General features: G+C 45.5%; 1 protein-coding gene across 3 annotated transcripts in view; it reads right to left on the reverse strand.

Annotated features, from left to right (window-relative positions):
- The window catches only part of TMEM200C (transmembrane protein 200C), a 273607-nt gene that overhangs the window by 103261 nt on the left and 157034 nt on the right, over positions 1 to 13312 (reverse strand). The window lies entirely within an intron of this gene.

Below are 13312 nucleotides of genomic sequence, written 5' to 3' on the forward strand. Positions count from 1 at the left end.
TCATTATTTAGGGCCTTAGAGTTTGGAGGGAGATACAAATCCGCCAATTGCTGGAGTTAGCTATTGGGGACAGGTTAACTATATTTTCATCAACGTTTGTTGTGCTGCGTTGCTTGAATGGAGAGCAGGACATGTTCCTCTCTGCATGCATTGCAGCACTTTCGGCATCCATGCATCAATGCACACACTCTTGCACCATAGAGCAAGGATGCATGCATTCTGACAAACATACATGTTTTACAGCAAGGGGAGCATTCCTGGTACAAAAAACATGCTTTAATACATTACCCACTTAGTAATTACGCTGTACATTGCAGCACACATGCAAAGTTAGAAAAATGTTGAGTGTTTTAAAACTTGCTTCTGACTTACGCCTGCTTGGGACAGGTGTATTTTTCTGACACAAATCACTGTTTACAAATACTAGTAGAGGACCTTGCATCAATCAAGGAGTAGTTGCAACCATTTACCACCCATGGAATGCCCCTTAATGCAATGTACTACTGTGCATTAAATTATCCAAATATAGAGTAGAATCTACCTGCTGAGTCACCTCCACAGTAACATGCCTACGGTGGGGGAACTCCAGCTGTTATTAATTCTACATATTTAGAATTTCCCACAGAAATTAGCAAATTTATAATTTTCTGTTCCTTTTCAACTCCAAATGAGGCACTTGATTTACAAAACAACAGAGGAATACAGATTTAGTAGCATTGCCCATTTAAATTCCTAGAGCTAAATAATTTGTACAAACAAATACAATCCTGCACTCGGCAGAAAACAAGCCTATGTGTGAACCTTTATGTAAATAAAAAGTGGATCTCTTTTATATGTGGCAACTTGTCAATGGTTTAAATCTTTTCTTTTTTTAGCTTCCACTGTTTGCACACTATTGAGACTCTGTGAAAGCTACTTTCCAACATGAAATTATTCAGCAGAGCACTCCTGTACATTACTATTTATTATGTGAGTGTCTAAATAGGAGCTTATATGTTCAAAGTATCAGGCTTTGAAAGGAGAGGCAAAGGACTGGTAGATACCTAAACCTAAGTGACTTCTTGACATAAATGCCAATTTGAAAATCCTGTGAGGTAAACCTTAATCTATACAAGTGATAAAGCTAAACATCTTTATAAAAAAAAAACACTGTTAGAAATGGGGTCTTTGGTTGCTTGTCAGGTTACCCCCTGTCCAAGCAAGGACCCTCACTCTGGTCAGGGTAAAAGAGAATCACCCTCAGTTAACCCCTGCTTGCCCCCTTGCTAGCTTGGCACGAGCAGTAGGCTTAACTTCAGAGTGCCTGGTGTAAAATATTTGTATCAACGCACACAGTAACTTAGTAAAAACACTAAAAAAAGACACAACACAGGTTTAGAAAAATATAGAATATTTATCCAAACAAAACAAGACCACAATGACAAAAATCCACAATACACAAGTCAAGTTATCACTGAAAATGCAAAAAGAGTCTTCATGATATTTTAAACACACTCTAACAATGTTAGCGTGAAAATGTACCTTGGGCGCGTCAAAAATAACCCTGCTCGGACAAGTGTGCGTCAAAAAGGGCTTGCGATGCATCGATTTCACTCATGAGCGAGACCTTGCGTCGTTTCTCCTTTCATCGAGACAGGCACGTCTTTTCTTCTCTCAGCAGGAGAGCGATGCATCGATCCGGTCAGCACTCTCGGGTCCGGGCAGGCATTGCGTCATTTTTCCACACCCAGCGGTGTTTGCGTCGGAAATCCAGCCGCACGATGATCCGAAAACCATGCAGCGCTGGTTGCTATCTCACCAGCCTCCGTCAGCGATGCTGTGCGTCGTTTCTCCAGCCCCGGGGGTCGATCTTCGGGTCACGTTGCAGGCGAGCATCGATTTTAAGCCGCAAAGCCGGCGGTGTGTCGATTTTACAGCCGCAGATTGGAGTTGCATCGATCTTTTCCCTGCACAGCATTCTGTGCGTGGATTTCTTCCTCTTAGGCTGCCAGCTTCTCTTCTCAGGGTCCCAGGAAGTGGATGGGCCACCACTTGGCAGAGTGTGAGTCTCTCCAGAGACTCCAGGTGCTGGCAGAGTTAAGTCTTTGCTGTCCCTGAGACTTCAAACAACAGGAGGCAAGCTCTAAATCAATCCCTTAGAGATCTTCACAAGAAGGAAGGCAACACAAAGTCCAGTCTTTGCTCTCTTACTCTGGCAGAAGCAGCAACTGCAGGATAGCTCCACAAAACACAGTCACAGGCAGGGCAGCACTTCTTCCTCAGCTCTTCAGCTCCTCTCCAGGCAGAGGTTCCTCTTGGTTTCCAGAAGTATTCTAAAGTCTGTGGTTTTGGGTGCCCTTCTTTTACCCATTTTGCCCTTTGAAGTAGGCTTACTTCAAAGGAAAGTCTCTTGAATGTGAAATCCTGCCTTGCCCAGGCCAGGCACCAGACACTCACAAGGGGGTTGGAGACTGCATTGTTTGAGGGCAGGCAGAGACCTTTCAGGTGTGAGAGACCACTCCTCCCCTCCCTCCTAGCCCAGATGGCTCATCAGGAAATGCAGACTATACACCAGCTCCTTTTGTGTCACTGTCTAGTGTGAGGTGCAACCAGCCCAACTGTCAAACTGACCCAGACAGGGAATCCAAAAACAGGCAGAGTCACAGAAATGGTATAAGCAAGAAAATGCTCACTTTCGAAAAGTGGCATTTTCAAACACACAATCTTAAAATCGACTTTACTAAAAGATGTATTTTGAAAATGTGAGCTCAGAGACCCCAAACTCCACTTGTCCATCCGCTCCCATAGGGAATCTACACTTTAATCATATTTAAAGGTAGCCCCCATGTTAACCTATGAGAGGGACAGGCCTTGCAACAGTGAAAAACACATTTAGCAGTATTTCACTATCAGGACATATAAAACACATTACTATATGCCTTACCTTAACCACACACTGCACCCTGCCCTTGGGGCTACCTATGGCCTACCTTGGGGGTGCATTACATGTAAGAAAAGGGAAGGTTTAGGCCAGGCAAGTGGGTACACTTGCCAAGTTGAATTTACAGTTAATACAGTTAAAACTACACACACAGACACTGCAGTGGCAGGTCTGGGACATGATTACAGAGCTACTTATGTGGGTGGCAGAACCAGTGCTGCAGGCCCACTAGTAGCATTTGATTTACAGGCCCTGGGCACCTCTAGTGCACTGTACTAGGGAATTGCAATTTAGCACTGGTTAGCAGTGGTGAAGAGCCCAGAGTAACAAAAACAGCAAAAACAGAGTCCAGCACACATCAACAACCTGGAAAACAGAGGCAAAACGTTAAGGGAAACCACGCCAAGGATGAAAAGTCTAACATCCATAATCATTTTTCATCCCTCTTTCAGTTAAGTGTAACGGTATGAGTTTTTTGTTTCATGCCTCAAACAAAGGTCTTTCCCTGACTCCATTAGCCGAGTTTATTAACACAGTTAGGGAAGAATGTTCTCCTGTTTAAAGCTGGAATAGAGTGGTGGCCAAATTCCATTTGTAAAGAGTCAAGTGCTTTGTGGCAGTCCATTTCCAACATTTTTCTAACTTATAATCTACATGAGCTACAATCATCTTTTGAATTGAACTCTACAAACAAACTATTCATCAGAGAAGGAATTAGGTGGCCAATGGGGCGAAGCTATAATTTAAGTATCCTGTTCCATCGGTTCTGATCATGGGAGATCGCTGCAGCCAACAGATGCTGATACGCCACTCAAGTGAAAAATGTGCTTCGTGCATGTATGCGCAATTTAAAACTGAAAGCCGCTGATGCATATTGAGTCAATTCTTCATGTATATTCAATGCAATATATATTTGTGACAAATGTGTGTTTTTCTCTTAATGCAGTCCGTGTGGCCAAAGAAAGTCATGAAACTGTTTGATAGCGAGTCAAACAGGTGGATATATAGCACTCAGTTGTTCTTTGACGTTGGTGTAAGAGATCAAATCTAATCAGGATACGTTCAAAAGAATAATTTAGCATTTCTTTGTGTTTCTGTTGTTCAAATTAAGCATTTTGTTTCAATAATTTAAATGTCTCCTCTCTATACATGCATCTAGAGTTACTCTTGTACCTACACAAATACCCTTTGTTACACAATACTTCTGCTATATTAACATAATTACGATGTGAATTATTGATGAAAAACACCTGCTGTGAACAGAAAGCCACAGCGAGGAGCTATTGAACTTTACTTCTCAGTTTGTGCATTTTAAATCTTTTTGTTTTCAAGATCCTGTCTTCCTAATTTGTGAAGGCCGACGTGAACATGAAATGAACAAATAGACCCTGCTGAATGAACTTGCTGAAATGGTGAACTTTCTCAGAATTTTCGCCAAAGGAGTAGAGTCACCTGATGTGGTCCGGACAGCATTCTGGACTAATAAGGGACCTTACCCCCTTTGTCATAGAAGTACTAATGTTCCCTTTATTTACAAAGTTCCAAAATCTCATAGTATTCTTCTCCTTACATATTTGAACAAGGGTCTCCCACATTTTTCCTTGATCCCTAGTTTCCTGTTTCTGGTGGATTGCTTATAGCCTAGTGTGGCTGCTGGCACCAATTCCTTGTTCCTATGCATACTGTTAAGGGCTAAGCACAACCTTCTGTTGGAAGCTGTACATGTGCTTTCAAATCAACCTGGGTAGGGACTCATAGTCTTTGATGGCCTACACCGAAATATCCTTTGGTCGAAGCGTGCAAAGTGAGGAATACCGAGGAAACTCCTTGCAGCCAATATAGCACTGTCTACGGCTAGATCACTCAGAACCATACAACTGCAAAACGTTACACAAACAAAGGGTTAGAGCAGGGATGCGTAGTTGCTCCCACTTTGTTTAATTTATACACTGTGGACTTAGGCACAGAACTGCTGAAAGGAAACACCTTGAAATACATTTTGGCCCAAGCTATGCTCCAACAGACTCCCCATTATGCAGTTTGGGGGTGACCTGGTGCTACTGGCCCAAACCAGAATTGGTATGACGTATGCCCTTGATATCGTCCACTCATCTAATGCAAAGAACGTCCTACAAGCAAATGCAACAAAAGCTAAAATCCTGCTATTTGGTAATATAATTAAGAAACCTAAACTGGAATGGCAATTGGGGCCGCTAAGAATATGATCTATTGACTGATCTAACAACCTAGGTGCTTGGCTGACAGACACAGGCACACCTAACTTGCAGGCCAAGGCACTGACCAACAAAGCAGCTAAGACCATGTATGAATTACGCACATTACATTAGAAGATACAAAATCATTCGGCAGAGGGGATTCGACAAGCTCTGTGGGTGAAATTGCTGCCCATGATAAACTATGGCCATCTTGCCTTCCCTAATATACTTACTGAATCTTTAGAGTGTTGCCCCATTGCAGCATACAGGAACATTTTTAACATCCCAAACACTACCTGGCACACACTGATTAGGTTAGAGTTGAGTCTTGCGAGGATGGATATTGAACTTAAAAAAGACCTGATCAAGTATCACCATTGCGTGTCCGGAGGAGATTCAGATTCAATGAGAGATACACTTTAACGTGATATTTCAGGATAAAAAGAGCAGCTGGTCAAAGTGTTTGAGCACTGCCAGGGACTCATTAAACATGCCCCCTGAGGGTACATCAGATCCACTTATAACAAGGGATAGTTTATAGAGAATAGTAAATGCGCTAGGTAAGACCTTATCAAGGGAGCAGGACAAAGGACAAATTAGAGATAATCTGGGAAGTGTGTCCCTCCAAATAGCATTAAGACACATCTTGCCAACCATGTTTTAAAGTGGCCCTGAGAAGGCAAGCTCTAGGGAACATACTGCAGACCAGGCTCTTAACTTTGCCCATAAGGGAGTAAAGGTTCCACTGGAATAATTTTCCCACAGTCCATGGCCAGTGCAGTCTGTAACTATAACATTCTGAGTTGGCAGCAAACATTGTTTGCTGCTGCCCTGCATTGCTACACCAGAATTGAGTCTACTTGAGTAAAATCTTCCTGCAGAATGGGATAAGAACTTGCAAAGAGGCACTGATATATATCTATACAACAGCGGTCCCAATGGAACGAGCATGGATTGGCAAGTTCTTTGCAGCTGCAGGAAGACTTTAGTACAATGTTTGCTCGCCGAGGGGGGCGGCCATTTGAAAACCTTTTAGCACCACAGTTCATGATAGCCATGGCCTGATGAACTGACTTTACCGTTTGATAAAATATTAAAAACTGGGCACTTCGAACTTATCGCTATGCATGCACACAAAACAACTTTTGCCCTAGCATGTGGCATTGTAAATGTATAGCCTGCTCCCCCGAGATTTAAGCACAGTGTATAGGCTTCCTACATCAGGGCAATTTGCATGACATTGCCATATTAAACACTACTATATACTCTTTGATCAGGCTTTTAATAAGAATAAGGTCTCTAATAAAATTATAATTATTTTCAAAAGATGATAAAATCTCAGGTGGTAGAGGGTTTTGTGCTACTAAGCAGTCAGTAATGAAATCAAATCTGGGTAAGATCCAACTAGAGTTGTCAACACGGGATGTAATATGGGCTGTTTCCAACCTATTCTAAGATTGTTATGCTTTCTGCCACAATCTGTCACCCCTAAGGGCTTGTTAGGTATGCTGAGTAGTAGTTCTAAAGGAATATGGTCACTATACAGATTTTCACTTGCTCCCCAAGAGAGGACAATCCGACCTAAGTATTCTATAATAAAAATTTAATCAATTACTGTACCTTGGCCCCGGCTGACAAAAGTGGGGGTCTGTTTCAATAGATCACCCACAATTTTAGCAGTATAATGTAGTCCAATGTATGGTAGGGCCTGTAAAAGCTCCAAACCCCTGCAGTCAACAGCATGAGTAAGCAGTGGATTATCTCCACCTGCAAACGGGCCACACATATTAGTATTAATCCCCAATTTTAGACTAACTGATATAGATCTTAAACAGGTTAAAATGTGAAATAAAATATCGATCTGACAGTTTATTTCATAAACAGGGTTGTAAAAATAAAAATAAAAATAAAAAAACTATACTTGATGGTTTCAGGTGACATGAAAATCCCCCAAAATCTTTGAAATGTGAATCATTGTCACCCCCCGGCCCCACCCCCCACGTGTTCTGTACCTAAGTGGACAATAGCAGGAACAGAAGTATTGGAATTATTGACAAATTACTGCACTTCTGTTGTCCTCATCCTCATCCTTTGCCTCCTCATCTTCACTGTCCACAGGGTCCACTGCTACCACAGAGCCATCTCCAGCCTCCTCCTCCTGCAGAAAAGACACATGGCATCTCAAGGCAAGGTTGTGCAACATACAGCATGACACAATGATCTGGCAGACCTTCTTGGGTAAGTAGCACAGGGATCCACCTGTTAGATGGAGGCACCAAAATCTGGCCTACAGGAGACCAAATGTACGTTCAATAATCATTATTGTTCGCCAATGTACCTCATTGTAACATTCTTCTGCCCTTGTCCTAGGATTTCTCACAGGAGTCAGTAACCATGATAGGTTTGGGTAACCTGAGTCACTTGCAAATATCGAGGGACAACTGTTAGCCACACACTAACCCTTATGGCTCACACCATACCCATACACCAACATCCAATGGGTGGGAACCAGGGCTCACCTATTAACCACACCCTGTGCCTCTGGAGTTGGGCCATCACATCTGGGATGTTGCTATTCCTCAGGATAAAGGCATCATGCACAGACCCAGGATACTTAGCATTGACATGGGAGATGTACTGGTCGGCCAAACACACCATCTGCACATTCATCAAGTGAAAACTTTTTCAATTTCTGAAGTCCTGTTCATTTTTCCGGGGGGGGGGACAAATGCAATATGTGTTCCATCAATAGCCCCATTTATGTTGGGGATATGTCCCATTGCATAGAAGTCACCTTTCACTGTGGCCAAATCCTCCACCTGTGGGAAAATGATGTAGCTGCACGTGTTTAATCATGGCAGACAACACTCTGGTGAGCACAATTGAAGACATTGGCTGTGACATTCCTGCTGCCAAGCCCACTGTCACTTGGAAAGAACCAGTTGCCAAGAAATGGAGCACTGATAGCACTTGCACAAGAGGGGGGATCCCAGTGGGGTGACGGATAGCAAATATCAGGTCAGGCTCCAATTGGGCACACAGCTCTGTGATTGTGGCCCTGTCAAGTCTGTGGGTGAGGATGATGTGCCTGTCTTCCATTGTTGCCAAGTCCACCAGGGGTCTCTACATGGGGATGTCTCATCTCCTATTCATCCGCAGTGGTAGCAATCTATGGGGCAAAAGAGTGAGGAGCTCGTCATAATCTGTACATTGTAACTACTACAGTTCAATGTATAATGTGATTTTTACTATTTATTGGTGGCATATGTCCCTAATGTACAATTGTGAACTGTGACGCAGTTAGGATCCATGGCCTGCCCCCCCCCCCCGAAATGGCGTCCACCTGTCCTGTATGGAGAGACAGGTGGAAGTGAGGTAATTCTGCTGACATTGTGCGCCGTTGCGGGAGGCGGTGGTGAACCGCCGTGCAACTCCTCATTGGATAATATTGTCCCCTATGGGGTACAGTGGCCAATGGTGATGTACGCCGGCAGTGACAGTATGCACCGCCACGGACGTCACTGGCATTTTCTATCTGTTCACTCACTTGCTACCTAACCTTCAGCAGGAGAGGACCTACACTGCAAGTGCTGCTGTGACCTGTGTCTGGAACCTACCATAGCTCGTGTGACTGGGGAAAGGGCCCCTGCCTTCACCTTGGCAGAGTTGAAGAGATTAGTGGATGGGGTCCTACCCCAGTACCCACTGCGGTATGGGCCTCTTGACCGACAGGTGAGTACACTGTGAGCACGATGCATGGGACATGAATGCATGGAGTGCTGTGTGTGAAGGCCTCTTGGGGAGGGGTTGGTGGATGGGCCCTGGGCAGCATGCAGCATGTATGCTGGGCCATAGGGCTATGGTGGGCCATGAGTGTAACAGGCAGGATCGTCTGACTAATACCTTTCCCTGTGCATATTTCCTCTGCAGGTCATCACCCATCAAAAGAAGGGTATATGGCATGCCATCGGCAAGGACGTGCGGACCCTGAGGGTCTATGGCAGGCGAAGCACCCAGTGTCGTAAACAGTGGGAGGACCTGATAAGCTGGGCACGGAAGACGGCAGAGGCCCAGCTGGGGATGGCCTCCCAACAAGGAAGGGGTGCCCATCGAACCCTGACCCCCCTGATGGGCCGCATACTGGCGGTGGCCTATCTGGAGCTGGATGGGCGCTTGGGGGCATCACAGCAGCAACAAGGGGGTGAGTATAGTTCCCATCATTACTACTTATGCCTGGTGAGGTGGTATCCGGGTGGGGGATGTGTGCCTGTGGGTGCCCCTAGGCCAGGCTTGACATTTCAGAGTAGGTCCCATATTGGACAGGGTTCTGATGTGAAATTCCTCCAACCTAGCTAGTAGGCATCCACTACTGGGCAGGGGTGTGCGGTTCCCAGGTATGCTGCAGTTGGTGGTATGTGTCCCTCCCCATGCCCTGGTGACTAGCATTGTTACTGGTAGTGCATTGCCTAGGGCTGTTCCCTGTGTGTGAGTGTGCTGTGTACACCAACGGTGGTGTTGGTGCAGCCATTGACCAAGTGTATCTTTCATCTCTCCTTCCCTTCCTTGTTTTGTCACCCTGTCCTTATGTGCATTAGCATCATCTGGCGGGGGAGCAGAGGCACCAGTGACGGAGGGCACTGCATCACACAGGACCGAGGAGGCAGAATCCACCAACGGCGAGGGCACCAGTGGGACAGAGGGCAAGAAGAGCAACACAGAGGAGGGGACAGTTCGGACACAGATACCTCCTCCGATGGAAGCTCCCTGGTGGTGGCGGACACCTCTGTGGCCACCCCAGCTACAGGTACAGCCAACACCCCCGTACCAGCACTGCTGTCCCAGCAGCCTCTCAGCGAGTTGCCCATGCCCGCTCACCCAGGAGGGTGGGCATCTCCTTCGCCTTAGACACCTCAGGCCCTGCCCCAGTTAGCCCTGCTGCCTTGAGTGAGGAGGATATTTACCTCCTGGGATCCATCTCTGTTGGGCAGTCAACCATTGTGAATGCCATCCAGGGCCTGGCAGCCCAAATGCAACAGTACAATGCATTTCTGGAGGGCATTCACACTGGCATGGTGGCCCAACAGAGATCAATCCAGGCTCTGGCCTCCTCTTTGATGGCAGCCATTGTCCCTGTTTCCACCCTCCCACTCCAGAGCCAGTGGGCAAGTCACCCACTTGAGAGACTGTGGCCTTGCACTCCCCAGGACGAAGCACAGGGCATGTTGCCCCCTCCAGAGCATGTTGGCAAGCCGCCCACTTGAGAGACTGTGGTCTTGCACTCCCTAGGACAGCACACAGGGCATGCTGCCCCCTCCAGAGCAAGTGGGCAAGTCACCCACTTGAGAGACTGTGGGCTTGCACTCCCCAGGACAGAATAATGGGCATGTTGCCCCCTCCAGGACCAGTGGCGTTGTTCCATCTGCTGGCTGAGGTGCTCCACCCACATTCCCCATCCCCTGAGGTGCCTGCCTATTTTCTGACTGATGCCCCTGCAGTGTTCTCTCCATGTTGTTGCAGGAGTCAAGTGGGGCCTTGGACTTTGTAATGAGGCCCTGTGGCCCACGAACACTGAGGACTGGGCAGTGTCCCTTAATTTGTAAATATGTATATACTTTTTCAATTGGATGCATGTATTGCTACTATATTTATCTTATTACATTCACTTTGATCTATTGGTGTTGTCCTTGCATTATTCCTGAGGGGTATGGGGTCAATATATTATGTTACTACATCTGCTTGTGTGTATGGTGTTGAAGGTGGGGGTGTTGCGTGTGTGTGTGTGTGACTCTCTTTTTCCTCCCTCCCTCCCTTGTGTGCTAGACAGCTGTACTCACTGTGGTCGTCTTCACCGTCGTTGGTGTTCGTGGTGGAGCAGGACGTAGAACAGCATTGGAAATATGTGCAGGTCGGGCTCCATGGTGGCATGGTTCTTCCCTGATTCTCCACAGGTGAGTCCTTTGACTTCTTAGATCTGTTCCCACCAGGCTTTTGATGTCGTTGGTACCGCCCTGGAAAAGGTGGCGGTTTCCTGTGTCTTAATACAGTGGGCGGAACATTGGCTTCCGCCTGGCTGTAGGTGGTTACCGCCATGGTGCCTGTTGATTCCGCCCTGGCAGTCGGTGTGGTAAAGTGGCTGTCTGTCTGGGCTGTTTCTGCCATAATCATAATTTGGCAGTATTTACGGCCAGCCTGTTGGCGGTATTACAGCCACTTTATCACCGACCGTCAGGGTTGTAATGAGGGCCAAATTGTCTTGCACATCAGGCATCGTACGGTAAGTTTATGCTTCCAACTGGCGCATTTTAGCTTGACCTGCCTCAGGAGCTTAGTGATGGATTATGAGGAGATACCCTTGGTAAAGCCATATGTCCAGTGGCAACCAGTGTGATCGCTTTCAGTGCAGTTGGTAATATTGCTGTAGTACATACTCTGCACATGCTTTTTTTGCATTGTGGATTTAAAGATGTCATTGTCTGTTGGGTAGAAGTACAAACACAAGTTCCCTTATCCTGACACTGTCTATAGCACACAGTGTAGTGATTTCAGACATGAGTTTGATGTGAGCTGCTTTGTGGTGGTAACAGGTTTTTGTCTCTACTTCTAAAACTATGATCACATTGAGTACAGCTTTCAGCAGTATCTGTGTGCGAACATCGCCCAGTATTTTGGTTGCATATGGCACTGATATTTACTCCTGCACTACACCTGTCTTATCTACACACAGCACATACTAACAAAGTATATGTATTATTAAACCAGACTGTCATGTATTTGTGACTTGTGTGTTTTGATCTGGCTGAACAATGGTGTCTCACATAGCCACTGTAGAAGTGATTTTCAATACTGTAACTTTGATAGACTACATTTCACTTTTCAGTTGGCGGGAAATAGTTATTTTAGCTACTCTGCTACTTGTGGCTATTGGCTTCACAGTAGCATAAATTCAGTATGCAGCATCCACCAAGACTGCAGTCAGAAATACACCAGCTTTGCATCTTCCTTATCCACTATGGAGTGTTATGATGGAAACCCCTATCTGGATTACTGCAGACACCAGGGAACGACTTTCAGGATGATGTCAAATATCACTGGCAGATTCTTTACAGTGGGTTCAAGAGATTGTTGCTGGCTCAAAGACCCTTGCCAGGAGGATATCCCTGCCTCTTTCTGGAATCAGCCAATGATTGCTGAGCTTGACCCAATGGTTAAGAGTCGGGCCCACTGGTGATCATTTTTGGGGACCTGCACTAATTTTAATTCATTAGACTTTGAGCAAGAGAGAGAAAAAAAACTCAAAAAAGGGAAAGAAAGAGGAAGAGAAACATGGAAAAAGTGACACAGAAAGAAAGCAGTGAAACAATGGGGCAGGAATCTCTGGTGGTGGATAAAAGAGGCTTCAGGTGAAATCAAGACTAGGCAGCAGTTGTATGTGTTACCTAAGTGTTACCATGACAATGGTATTTTGAGTATGTAAGAATGGTAAAAAGGTAGTGGAATGTTGTAGGTAGAGAAGGAGACGGTCGTTGGAAGATGAACGGAAGTAGGTGTAATATGTGTGCCGTTATTACCCTCTTACTTGTGTTCCTTGTTCCTGTAATATTTACTGAATAAAACTTCTTCTTGGAACTACGCACCTCCCGTGACTTCACTACAATGTGGCGACGAGCAGATTAAATCTGAACCTTCAAAGTGTGTGCACTACACTACGATCGACAACTGCTTCCTCCGATTTGTTACGGCGAGCAACTTTTACGATGGCGCATGCATTTCCCGAGAACCTTCCATCGAATATGCAGATAAGGTAAATTTACCTTCGGCTGCGGTTGGGTGTGCGAGTCAGGGAGTGTCTGTGCTTGCAGTCAGCGCGTGACTCCTTCCCTGCTGAGGTGATTCTGCGCATGACTTTGGCGTGTGTGATTCTGCGCATGACTTCAGCGCGTGTACTAGTGCATAACTTCCTGACTACAGGTCATGTCTAGCACGCTACGTGACCTTACGCGCTGCCATTTTGGATTGGGAAAACATTCTTTGAGGAGATACTGACAACTTTAACAGCATTTGCTGTGTTTTTATTATCTCATTCAACTTACTTTTCTGCATTTACAAAGTAAATTAATGGACTTTTATCTTCTTTTTTTTTTTTTATTAAAAAACACTTATATTTGTGGTGAAGTAA

This window comes from Pleurodeles waltl, chromosome 2_2, assembly GCF_031143425.1.
Source record: "Pleurodeles waltl isolate 20211129_DDA chromosome 2_2, aPleWal1.hap1.20221129, whole genome shotgun sequence".
Classification (NCBI taxonomy): Eukaryota; Metazoa; Chordata; class Amphibia; order Caudata; family Salamandridae; genus Pleurodeles; species Pleurodeles waltl.